We start from the raw sequence: 13,214 nt of genomic DNA on the forward strand, positions 1-13,214 counted from the left end.
TATCAAACCAGCTGTGACTCTCTGTGAGTCTGTGAGTATAAAGACTCAGAGCTCAGAGTCTCTCCACTCCAGCTCAGGACACATTCAGAGAGTCAGTGAGGGGAGAGCAGCGGCTCCTCTCCACCTCCTCCACAGACTGATGGAGGCAGGAAAAACTGCCTTCAGTCATCAGGAAGTAACAACGACTGAGTTCAGCTGCTGACCATCAGCTAACTCTGCTGCTGCTCTCATTCAGACTCTGATCACAGACTAACAGGTCACGGCGGACACACTCGGCCTCGTTGGTCCAGCTGTGAGTCCGTGACCGTGAGCTATGGAGCGGCAGGTTTGTGCTGTTTGTGCTGGAAGCTGCACACAGCTGATGTTAGCCAGGAAAATATTACAGACTGTTAACATTACCTCAACACGGAGCTTCACACGGAGACGATCAGCATCAGTCAGAGACACCAAGTTCAGGAAGTGAAAGTAAACTCTGAACAGGAAGGAAACAGCCAGAGAGGCGTTTGACAAACTGTGACAGCTGCTGTTAGAACAGATGTTACCATCATGTTAACAGATCCTGCAGCATCACGTGGCACAAACAGCAGTGTGCACATTTACACATGTGGAACAGGAAGGTCATTAATACCTGTCTCTGTGAACACCTGTCTGAACAGGAGCTGCACTCATGAAGCTCCAAGTAAGACTGAGTTAAAGACAGAAACTTAAAGACCAAATATTCAACTTCCTGATCCAGGATTCAAAGAGGATCAGCAGAGTTGAGGTGTTGGAGGATTGGATGTTCCAAACACAGCTGCAGTCAGAGAAACAGATGCAGAGACAGACGAACATCATGTGATGAAGATCAAACTCTGTACAGACACAGGAAACAGCAGCACCGACTGTGATGCGTTCAATGACCACGTTCCTGTTAAACAGTTAGCAAAAGAAAATGAAAAAGAGAGAAAAACTTAAATAAATTCCTGATTCTTACAAATTTACTTTAATAAGCCCCGCGCTCCCGTACCGGGGGCAAAAGGGAGGAGAGCATGTTTAATCGGTTATAACACGTCAGAAATATAAGTCCTGACATGTGTGGTATCTAGAGCTGGGCGATATAAGATTTTTTCATATCACGATATGTTTTTTTTTTTTTTTCATTTCAGGCGATAACGACATATATCACGATATAAGCCAAATAACTATATTTGTAAGATTTAAATGTGCTGTTGCTCACAAGGAAAATGTGAAATAATCAGCAGCTTGTTTTGATTTAAATATTTATTTCCCATAATAAGTTCAACAGGGCAGATGTACTTAAGGAACATGAGACTTTTTCAGATAAATAAAGGCAAATATTGCAAACTACACAAAAGGCAGCCGCTAAAGCGTTTAAGTTTCAAAATAGAACAAACAAAACAGACTAAATTGTCAATTCCACTTAGAAACAAAATATTAATTCTAAAAATAAATCTTAGTTTGTTTTACAGAAGAACAGACAAAATTTACTTTCTTTTGTCAGTATCATGCTGCATGTAACCGGCTAAAAAAAGGCTAGTTAGCTTCCAGAGCTATCACCGATTCCAAACACCAAGTTTCACCACACTCTGACTCAAACTCACTGAAATAGTTGCAAAAGAAGACCACAAAAACACACAGCGGCGCAAATGTGGTAAGACAGATGTCCTCCTTTTTGCCAGTACCTGATAGCATCGTGATTATCAGCAGCTACCACGGCTGCATCAGAGCCACATCCATCAACAACCGCCATTATCCGGTCGTAAAGTCTGACGTCACTGGCCGTGTCTGGGCCTAAACTCCGCTGCAGGTCCATATATCAAACGATCACTGTGGCATTACTGAGAGTTGAAAAACTGTCTGAAGTCTTTCATCTTTAATAAAATGATCAGTGTTCTGCTCTACCAGGTGTAACAATTGAGTTTAACATCCAGGCATCCATGAAAATGGAATTTATGACATTTAATGGAGTTAGAAGTTAGCAGGAAGTTAGCTCACTAGCTTCTATCTAAATACAATATAGCATGTCCTGACTGCGGGGTTTTGGAAACAAATTAAAAGGTACAGCTCTGCTATCACTTCCAACATAAATGAAGACAGAAAACTAAACAGCAGTGACGTTTGTAGGGTTACTGAAGTTTGGCTAGCTGGTAGGGCTGCACGATTAATCGTTAGAAAATCGCGATCTCGATTCATACTTATGTGCGATCTCATTTCCAAATGACAACGATTAAAAAAAAAAAAAGACGACGACGATTGTACCGCATTTTGATCCGGGACGTAATCTGCATGAAAACAAGCGCTCACTCTTCCTGCTCAACAAATGACAAGGGCGGAGCCTTATACCACGTGATACCCTCACGCCTCACCCTCCCCTCCCCAGAGACACCGCTTCAGACACTGACCCCCAACACACCTTCCACCTCTCCCCCTTCACCCTCACCCTCTCCAATCCAGTCTCAACGACCACCCCCACCCTCCCCAATCCAGACTCAACGACCACCACCACCCTTCCCATTTCAGACTCAACGACCACCACCACCCTCCCCAATCCAGACTCAATGACCACCATCACACCTCTCACCCCCCTTTCCTCGTCCCTGAAACTCAGAATACACACTGAGGATGTGAGCCGACTATTTCAGAAACAGAAGCCCATTAAAGCCCCCGGACCAGACGGCGTCTCACCCTCCTGCCTCAAGACCTGTGCTGAACAGCTGGCTCCCATCTTTACTCGCATCTTCAACAGATCCCTGGAGCTGTGTGAAGTTCCCTCCTGCTTCAAACGCTCCACCATCATCCCTGTTCCCAAGAAACCCACCATCACAGGACTGAACGACTACAGACCTGTCGCCTTGACGTCTGTGGTCATGAAATCCTTCGAACGACTGGTGTTAGCCCATCTGAAGGACATTACAGGCCACCAGCTGGACCCTCTGCAGTTTGCCTACCGGGCAAACAGGTCAGTGGATGATGCAGTGAATATGGGGCTGCACTACATCCTGCAACACCTCGACTGCTCGGGAACTTATGCCAGGGTCCTGTTTGTGGACTTTAGTTCGGCTTTTAACACCATCGTGCCTGAACTTCTCTCCTCCAAACTCTCCCAGCTCAGCATGTCACCAGCTACCTGTCAGTGGATCACCAGCTTCCTGACAGACAGAAAGCAACAAGTGAGGCTGGGGGAGATCACCTCTGAAACTCGGACCCTCAGTATTGGTGCCCCTCAAGGATGTGTCCTCTCACCACTACTGTTCTCCCTCTACACTAATGACTGCACCTCCAAGAACTCGGCTGTTAAACTCCTAAAGTTTGCAGATGACACCACCGTCATTGGCCTCATTCAGGATGGTGATGAGTCTGCATACCGGCAGGAAGTTGAGCGGCTGGTACTCTGGTGCAGTCAGCACAATCTGGAGCTGAACATGCTTAAAACTGTAGAGATGACAGTGGACTTCAGGAGACATCCCCCAACTCTGCCCCCCCTCATCATGTCAGACAGCCCTGTGTCGACTGTGAAGATCTTCAAGTTCCTGGGTACCACCATCTCCCAGGACCTGAAGTGGGAGACCAACATCAACTCCATCCTCAAAAAGACCCAGCAGAGGATGCACTTCCTGAGACAACTGGGGAAGTACAGTCTTCCACAGGAGCTGCTGACCCAGTTCTACACTGCAGTCATTGAGTCTGTCCTGTGCTCCTCCATCACAGTCTGGTATGGTGCAGCCACTAAACAGGACAGGAGCAGACTGCAGCGGACTGTACGGGCAGCAGAAAGGATCATCGGCGCCCCCCTGCCTTCCATCCAGGATCTGTACCTCTCAAGAACCAGGAAACGGGCAGGGAAAATCATCACAGACCCCTCACACCCTGGACACAGACTTTTTGACCTGCTGCCCTCTGGCAGACGGTACAGAAGCCTGCAGACCAGGACCACCCGACACAGGAACAGTTTCTTTCCCCTCGCCATCTCCCTTCTAAACAGTTGACCTGTCACACTGCTCCCACTGCCAGACTGCAACTGCACCTGATGTACATTTTGTAGTATTCATTCCACCTCATTTCATTTCTGTATTTTATGTACATAAGTTTAGTTATTTATAGTTGGTTTACACAGCTTTGTGTATGTATGTGTATGCATGTGTAATGTATATATAGACGTGTGTATGCATGTGTAATGTATATATAGACGTGTGTGTGTGTGTGTGTGTGTGTGTGTGTGTGTGTTTTACATTGCTGTGCTTGAGAGCCACCATCTACCGGAACCAAATTCCTTGTATTTGTCTGCACATATACTTGGCCAATAAACACGATTCTGATTCTGATTCTGATACAGAAGCTGTGCCGTGATGCTTAAATTGGCAGGAAAAAACAACGGAGAGCACGTCAGGGATGTTGAGAAAGTGACGGGAGAAAATCCGTCCCGGTCAACCACCCAAACATCAACAACGGGAACCTTATACAGCGCTTCCCTATACACGTCGAACTCCCGCAGGCACAAAGAAATTACGGAGGCTATCACTTATCACCTGACCAAAGATATGGCTCCATCAACACTGTGCAAAACGAGGGATTTAGGAAAATGATCAACACCCTAGACCAGGGGTCTGCAACCTTTTACACCCAAAGAGCCATTTGGACCCGGTTTCCATGCAAAAGAAAACACTGGGAGCCGCAAATACTTTTTGACATCTAAAATGAAGATAACATTGTATATATTGTTTTTTATCTTTATGCTTTGTGTGAACAACTAAGGTGTGCTGCTTATGAAATCCATGAAGTGCTACAGAGAAAATTAAATTATATTTATGTAATCAACACATTTTGAACTCTTAAAGAAATATAACAAAAGGAAAGACACCCAGCTGAACTAAAATGATCCATGTAGCAAACAAAAACTGTTGTGAGCCGCCACCCTTATATCGCCTTTGGGCTGTTGGAGCCTTGACCTGACTCTTAAAAAATAATTGGAAAAAAGCTCTATGCTGCTGAAAAATGAAAAATAGATATTTGCAAAATTCTGCCTAAATATGTATTTTACCTGGTTAATGCGTGCGGCGGGGCGTGGTTTGCAGCGCCGCTGCAGGGGAGGCGGACGCACCTGCGACACCCGCAATCACGCCTCGCTGCCTTTACGTCTGCGCTATCTGTGCTGTTGTGCTGTTGGTGGTGATGTCGGGCTGTGAGCTGCAAAGCTACAGCCGGCTGTATGCGTACAGCAACCGTGTGTGAAAAGTGCTCAATAAAGAGATGCTCAAAAGCATGTTCATGGAAACATCGTCGGGTCTGCCGTGATTTGTTTACAATGAGATTTCTGCTCCTGAACCTCTGCGCACAGAGTCCGCAAATCAGGGCTATACGAAGTCAGTTTACTCACGGTGTTTGTCTTTAACATAGTTCACGGTGGAGAACAGCTGCTGACATAATGTGGATCCGAAGATCCATAATTGTCCTACCTGGGGTTGAAAGTCTCGATAAATGCACGGCGTTTAGGCGGGTATACCGGCTTCCACGAGTGTGACTCTTATTTTGAGCGATGAAAAAATAATAGAATATAATTTTATTTTTATATTTCAATATCACAATAATCTTCCAATTTAGAACTACGAGTTAAAAAGAACTAACATAAATAAAATACACTTCAGCTAAATACTTCTAATTTATTTGCCCAAACCACGCGGAGCCGCAGTATAAGGACTAAAGAGCCGCATGCAGGTTGCCGACCCCTGGGCTAGACAAACGCTACACAGTGCCGTCCCACAACTATTTTTCTATTGTTGCACTACCTGCTCTATACACGCAGTGTCGAGCAACGGTGGAGACAGAATTTCAAGCAGTACAACATTTTGCGGCAACCACAAAATGTGAGACATTTATTGTTTTTATGTTTATTTATTGTTTTTATGTTCAGTTTCAACTGTTACGAAGCTGATGTGCAGTTAATAAGTGCAATAAATATTTATATTGGAAAAGAAAATCGTGAGAGAATCGTGATCTCAATTCTAAGCAAAAAAATCCTGATTCTCATTTTATGCAAAATCGTGCAGCCCTACTAGCTGGTATATAATGATGTCCTGTGTGACCGCTAGCGACACAGCTATGTTAGCATAATATAAACAAGCTAACTTTTTTCCCACTCGATAAAAGTTAACGTGAGGATTCTCGATGGTCAGGAACAAATGTAATCGCATGGCAGGATGCTGTAAAAGGACTAAACTTCAGCCAGGAGGACAAGTGAGATAATCCATCCACAATACGAGGTTAGTCATTCATATACTGCTGCATGGGCTGTGCTGTAGTTACATCGTAAGGTTTTAAAAACTGAGCTTAAATAAATGATTAGCGGTAATAAAAGCCGAGGGAGGTCAACAGTGATCACTGAATGTTTTAGGAGCTTTTTGAGATTAAATAGAAGAAAATACAAAACATTAAACATGTTAACAACACAAAAGCCATATTAAATGCAGACTGCTTTAGGCCCGGAAGTAGGATTCGTCACGTCATCACTTAATGACCGGATAGAGACTGAAAATGTGACGTCAGTCCAGGGTAAAAGCGCAAAGGATTCTGGGAACGAGTGGCAAGCGGTACTAGTGCAAGCAGGCTTTCACATGAAAACAGTCACACAGAGATAAAAAGACACACAAAAAATGGCAAGAAGCTGTTGTATTATTAACTGCAATAGTTGCATTACAGCCGACGGGTAAAGAGATTGTTTGTTATCGGATTATGTCGTGGAAGAGAAATTGTTTAACCCATGTTTCCGAAGTAACAAAGAGCCGACGGATGGCCTGGATTAAATATTTAATAATTTTTTTTTTAAAAGTGGTCAACCAAATGGTTAATTTGTCCCTTCATGGTGCTACTGCTAACATAACCTAAATGTTATTAATACTGATTATTTGCCATAAAATCATTGTTTATCCATTGCTATTGATAAATCAAATTAAGTGTTAGCACAGCGAGAAAATGCTGAAATAATTTTCTCAGTAAGTCATTTTTGTAACTTTCTGAGTTAAAATTAGTAAATTGTCAAAATTATAATTTCATGTTGAACAAGTCGTACATGGACGCTAAAAAATTATATGGCTAAAAATCACACGGTCCTGTGGCATGATACTCATGATACCATCCATCTTCAACCACAGTGTGTTTGAGGTCATGGTTTCATATGAAGCTAACAGGGCTGGCACTCTCCACCAGTATACTGCCAACAAACCAGATGAGTGGGGCTTTAAATTGTTCTGCCAAGCAAGTTCATTTGGCATCATCCATGACTTGTTGCTGTATCAAGTGGGATCTATGATTTGGAGAACCAAATCAGAGCAGTGGTGAAGTCCAGTTTTTGTCATTTAAGGTGACTGGCAAATCTTTTCTTTCAAAGCAGCAGCTTGAAACAGTGATCCATGCTTTCATTTCTTCCCACCTGGACGACTGTAACGTACTTTATGTGGGGGTCAGTCAGTCGTTGCTCTCACGTCTGCAGCTGGTTCAAAATGCTGCTGCACGACTCCTAACAGGAACTTGTAAAAGAGAGCATATAACCCCTGTGCTGGCCTCCCTGCACTGGCTGCCTGTGTCTTTTAGAGTTCATTTTAAAATTCGTGCCGTTTGTCTTTAAATGCTTTCACAGTCTTGCCCCGCTGTAGCTCTCTGAGCTTCTTCATCTCCACACACCGTGTTGGTGTCTCAGGTCAGCTGACCAGCTGCTCCTGGAGGTACCAAGATTTATTTTTTCTTTCTTTTATTTGGCTTTTATTTATACCTTATGTCATTTTATTGGCGTTTTTGGATTTCACAAGGAAGTCAAACAAAATGCAGTAATTTGCAAAACATGCTGCTAAACACAGCAGTACTATAAATTATTCCACCTGCTGAAAAGTGGATCTAATGTGGGCAGACTCACACTTAGCAAATAAACTTGTGATGTGAGAATGTGATCAAACTGTTGATCAGAGGCAAAGTAATTTAAAGTTTCATGATGCTATCGTCTAATGTTAGCTGACATGATGTTAGCTTGTAAACTTATGTTGTTGTCTGGGTCTCATGTCTGATCTGATGATAATAACTAACTGTGACAACAGAGATTAAATAAAGGATGTTTGTGGGATTTCTTATGTTAGGACTATAACTTCAGGTAAGGAGTGAGACGTAAGGTGACAAGGAGACTGAAGAGAAGGAGAAAGAAGTAACTACGAAGAGAAAATGAAAACAAAAATTTGAAATGATGAAATATTGTGTCAACAGATGCTGGTGATTTTAAAAATTCAAGTCATTTAAAGTGTTTATCCTATTTGTTGTTGTTTTTTTTCATATTCTTCTATCTGAAAGAGGTTCTTAATAAAACAGGTTCTCTTTCTGTTTCTCTTTCTGAACGTGCTCTCTACAGCTTATCACGTCCAAAATGGCGGATGTCGAGTACAAAACCTCGACAGAAACAATCAGCAAGAATTTTAGCATCAGTCCCAAAATAAAACTGTCCAACTACAGAGATTTAAAATCCAACTAAACTATGAACAGAGATCTTTTACAAATAAGCTATTGATGAGATGACAGTGATAACAAAAACTTACACATCCACGCACACAGACAAAATGGCGGGAGAGCGTTTAACGGTCGGCCTCATGAGTCCGTTACCGTGAACTATGGAGCGGCAGATTTGTGCTGGAACTGAGCTGCACACAGCTGATGTTAGCCAGGAAACATTACACACTGCTAACGTTACCTTCACACGGAGCTTCACACGGAGACGATCAGCATCAGTCACAAACACCAAGGTCAGAAAAGAGGAACTTTGAGCAGGAAGGAAGGAGTCAGAGAGGCGTTTGAGGACACGTTTACAACCACGGACATCAGAAGCTGTCTGTGCTGCATTCAAGTGCAACTTGGAAACTCACTAATCTCTGTCATGTTGTCCAGAGATGATTTATTTCTGCTGGTTTTCCTGTTTGAGACACAAACATGTGTCATCACTTTGTTGTTCTTCATCCTGCAGTGTTTGAATATTTCATAAATTCAAGAAGTCATGAATGAAAGTGCAGACTGAGAGTGGATCACATGATGTTTAAGGTGTGTCATGTGACATGTTCAGTATTGTCACACATGTCTAGATTGTCCCTGATATCATAACTGCTCAAACACTGATGATTATATTTGAAGAATTACTACTGATGGCAGCAAAGTTTGAATGGAGCTCTCTGTCTGTGCTGTTTGTCGCCCTCTGGAGGTCAAAACACAAACTGCATGATGTCACTGTAACCACCACAGTGACAGGAAGTGTTTTTAAATGATGAAATATGTGAGTGATGCTGATAGTGTGTTCATCACAGACGTTCAGGCTTCATGTTGACATGAATCAAAGCAGAGAAACTGGAATGAATCAGGTGTTGTAGAAGATGGAGAAACAGGTTGGAGAGAGGATGCTGCTCCTTTGAGCCTGAGATCAAACGTGCTGTGTTGTTCACGTGCTGTCAGCGTGATGCAAAGAAACCATGGAAACAAAGTGTGAGTGAAATCAGTCCAAAGTAACAGAGTGAAGAGCAGCAGATGAAGCACAGAGGACACAAAAAGGAAGGAAAGAAGGAAACAAGGTCCATCTGTGTCCTTTCAAACAAACAAGCATCAGCGTCCAGGACTGAAACATGACTCCACTGAGAAACTGAGCGCTCCACCATCCACTCCAAATACACTCACTCCAAACAGGCCATCTTTGATATCCAGTCTATGCTCTGGGCTCCTGCAGCCTCTCCTTCAAAGCTCTGAGGCTTTCTGTCTGCACTGACTCCCTGCTTCTTCAAACCTGTCCTCAGGTGTTCCAGCTTTGCTCCCACATGCTGCTCACAGCCAATCGGATCGTGACTTTCATTCTCCGAGCAGATGCTGGAGCAGATCCAGGCTGCACAGACCCTTCAGGTCCAAAAGCTCAAAGTGACAAATGTGTCCAGAAAGCATCGGCCGACATCGAGTCCCAGGAGAGAGGAAGAAGGTGCTGTTAGAGCCTCCACCTGTACTCATACTGCAGCTTTAAAGAGGGCATTAGCCCCTCCCCCAACTGTGTGCTCCAGCCAATCACAGGACAGACAGTTTGTACATTTGTACACAGTATGAATCCAGAATCCAGCACACAAACAATCTTCAAACAGAACAAAGGCATCAGCACAAACAAATGGAAGTTGAGAGCTTTCAAATCTTCTGGGATCCTCAGGCTGGGAGTTCCAGTCATGTGTGGAGAAGCTTTGAAGCAGCTAGCTTGGAGCCACAGGCTGGATTGAGCCAAACAACAGAGACGACCAAACGATACAGAAGCTTTGAAACTGGCGTCGCTCGTCCTGAAGTGCGCCCATTCAAAATGCCGCCGCCGTGCGCACGTTGGAACCTTTGAGCACTATCGCTGCTTCACAGTGGGGCGTTTCATTGGTTTGACAGCTTTGACTCGTTGCTGCTGAACTATCCACATGTAGCCCTCGCTAAAGTCACTCATTTGTTTTGATGACTGAATAATTCATCAGAGTTCATGATGAGTTTAAATGTTCAAAAATGCACATTAATGGTTCAAATACAGAGAGAAACAATTTAAAATGTGTTCAGATATTTAAAGTTCTCCACAGTATTTCTGAGTTTGCTCCATTACCCCTGATTCATAGCGGAAGACATTATTTTACTTCCACTTGTGCTGTTGTTGGCAGTGGCAGGTTACACCTTCACTGTGGATAAAAGTTTCTCTCAGTGCAGTTTCTTTTACCTGGTGTAAATGTCAACACATTGAAGGTTTATAGACAGTAGAGATGTTTTAAAAATCGGTGAGGACAGTTCAGTAGCAGCGCCTCACCCGTCACTTCTCAATGACATTCACATTAACTAACTTGTATTTTCCGAAGGCGTTGATGGCGAGGATTTACATAATTACAAGAGCACTGAGGCGTATAATTACCTGCACAGCAACAAAGTACTGCTCAACAAACAAGAAGACTTTATTTTTCTTAAAGCAGCTGTAGAGCTGAGCCAGAGCGCTAATCAAGCTAAACACTTAGCATGGCTAAGAGTGGAGACAGTCGGCTGTTCCTGTATCGCCGGATTAGGGAGATCATGTAGTCATGCTGCTGTTCTGTGGAGGGTATTTCACTTATCTGGACATCAATGTTTAAATGACTGAAACAGAAACACTGGACTGGCCAAAGGCTGTGATTGGGGAGTCACCCTACTGCCATATAGCCAAGTATTACGTGGAGCACTGTTTACATGAGAAAGCCACTTGTAGAGCTGGGCAATAGAACGATAACCATATGTATTGCGAAATAACTTTTTCTCGATAGAAAAAATAAACTATTGCGATAGACCTTGCTCTCTTAAAAAAAAAAAAAAAGAACAGCCAAACCAAATTAAGTAGTGCAGAGCCGAACCAATCACAGCCGCAGCGTCACGTCACATGACTTGTTACGTACAGCACAAGTGCCAAGCCGCACATGTGTAGTTGTTTGGGAAGCAGCCAGCCGCCGTGCCGCCCCGGTAATGGAGGAAATGAGTGTGCCGACTAGAGAAAAATCAACCGAGAGCGTGGGTGACCAGGTTACCGAAGAGAAAAGAGATGATGGTTCCAATGCCGGAGAGATTGTCGAACGGAAGGGCCACAGAAGTTCCGTAGTGCGAAGGTATTTCGCAGTGATGTGTCGGTCGCGAATGAAATGGCTCTTACAGCCGGATTTTTGACGTGAACGACGCGAGCCATGGGTTTTTTTTCTTTCCTTCTCTCACCCTCTCTCTCGCACTTTTTTTCCCCCGCTTCACTCCGCACGCGAGCCTTGTGCTTTGTACTGGGAAGAGGGGGGAGGGGCGGTAGTTACACTCACAGTAGCACAGGAACAGAGCGGGAGGGAGAGAGAGAGAGAGAGAGCCAGGGACAACAACGTCACATTAGAAAGGTATAGTAATCATCCACAACTATTTTCAGTTGTGGATGATAAAGGATTCAGAAAGTTCAGAAAGCTATACAACAAGGAGAGATTGAAAATTTCCTTTTAGTTCTCAGTTTATTTGATATTGACAAAAGTTAGTCAATTTTGTCTGTTCTTCTGTAAAACAAACTAAGATTTATTTTTACAATTAATATTTTGTTTCTAAGTGGAATTGACAATTTAGTCTGTTTTGTTTGTTTTATTTTGAAACTTAAACGCTTTAGCGGCTGCCTTTTGTGTAGTTTGCAATATTTGCCTTTATTTATCTGAAACTGAAGTCTCATGTTCCTTAAGTACATCTACCCTGTTGAACTTATTATGGGAAATAAATATTTTAATCAAAACAAGCTGCTGATTATTTCACATTTTACTTGTGAGCAACGGCACATTTAAATCTTACAAATATAGTTATTTGGCTTATATCGTGATATATATCGTTATCGCCTGAAATGAAAAAAACATATCGTGATGTGAAAAAATCTTATATCGCCCAGCTCTAGACACTCGTTAACTTTGTGTGAGCTGTATGCTGTACAGTCACACAAAGGTTAAAATAATATTTAAAAAATAAAAGACGGTTTCAGACAAATTCGTATGGAGCCAAAGTATTGAGCAGCAATAATGACCTGCACACAATGTTAACTTTCAGTAGCCACTCTTGTATTGTTACAAGGTCTAACAGATATTTGTCCAATTTGTACAGATAAGGTATAAACTAAAATAAACAGTGTGCACACTCAAACAAAATAAAAGTACTCGTTGGGGCCCTTTAAGAATTTAGAGTTAAGCTGGCGATAGCCAACTTCAAAGGTCCTTGTGAGTGTAATAGAGATTGACAGACCACGTGACTTTCGCGCATTGCATGCCGGGTACTCGTGGCAAAACAATAAGAGCAATGCATCAAACACAAGCATTTGCAGCACCGCAAAACGTTCATTCTCCGGTTCCAATACCTTCTTGCTTTTTCTTTGTCCCCCAAAAAAGTATGTGCCAAACAAAGGAGAACAATGCCGGTCCGTACAAAGACAGACTTGATGAAAAGTCAAAGAAAAGAGACGAGGAAAAAAATCAAAGGAGTGAAAGGGTTAGACCAGGCATGGGCAAACTACAGCCCGGGGGCCACATGCGGCCCGTTAAACGTTTTGATCCGGCCCGCCAAACTTGAAAAAAATTTAATAAATTAACCTTGTTAATGTTTTATTTCCCCTGCAATTCTGATGTTTCCTCGCTAGATGGCGCACTCTAGCTATATTGGCTTTGTTGAGG

The sequence above is a fragment of the Oreochromis niloticus genome, linkage group LG16 (assembly GCF_001858045.2).
Source record: "Oreochromis niloticus isolate F11D_XX linkage group LG16, O_niloticus_UMD_NMBU, whole genome shotgun sequence".
Taxonomy (NCBI): domain Eukaryota; kingdom Metazoa; phylum Chordata; class Actinopteri; order Cichliformes; family Cichlidae; genus Oreochromis; species Oreochromis niloticus.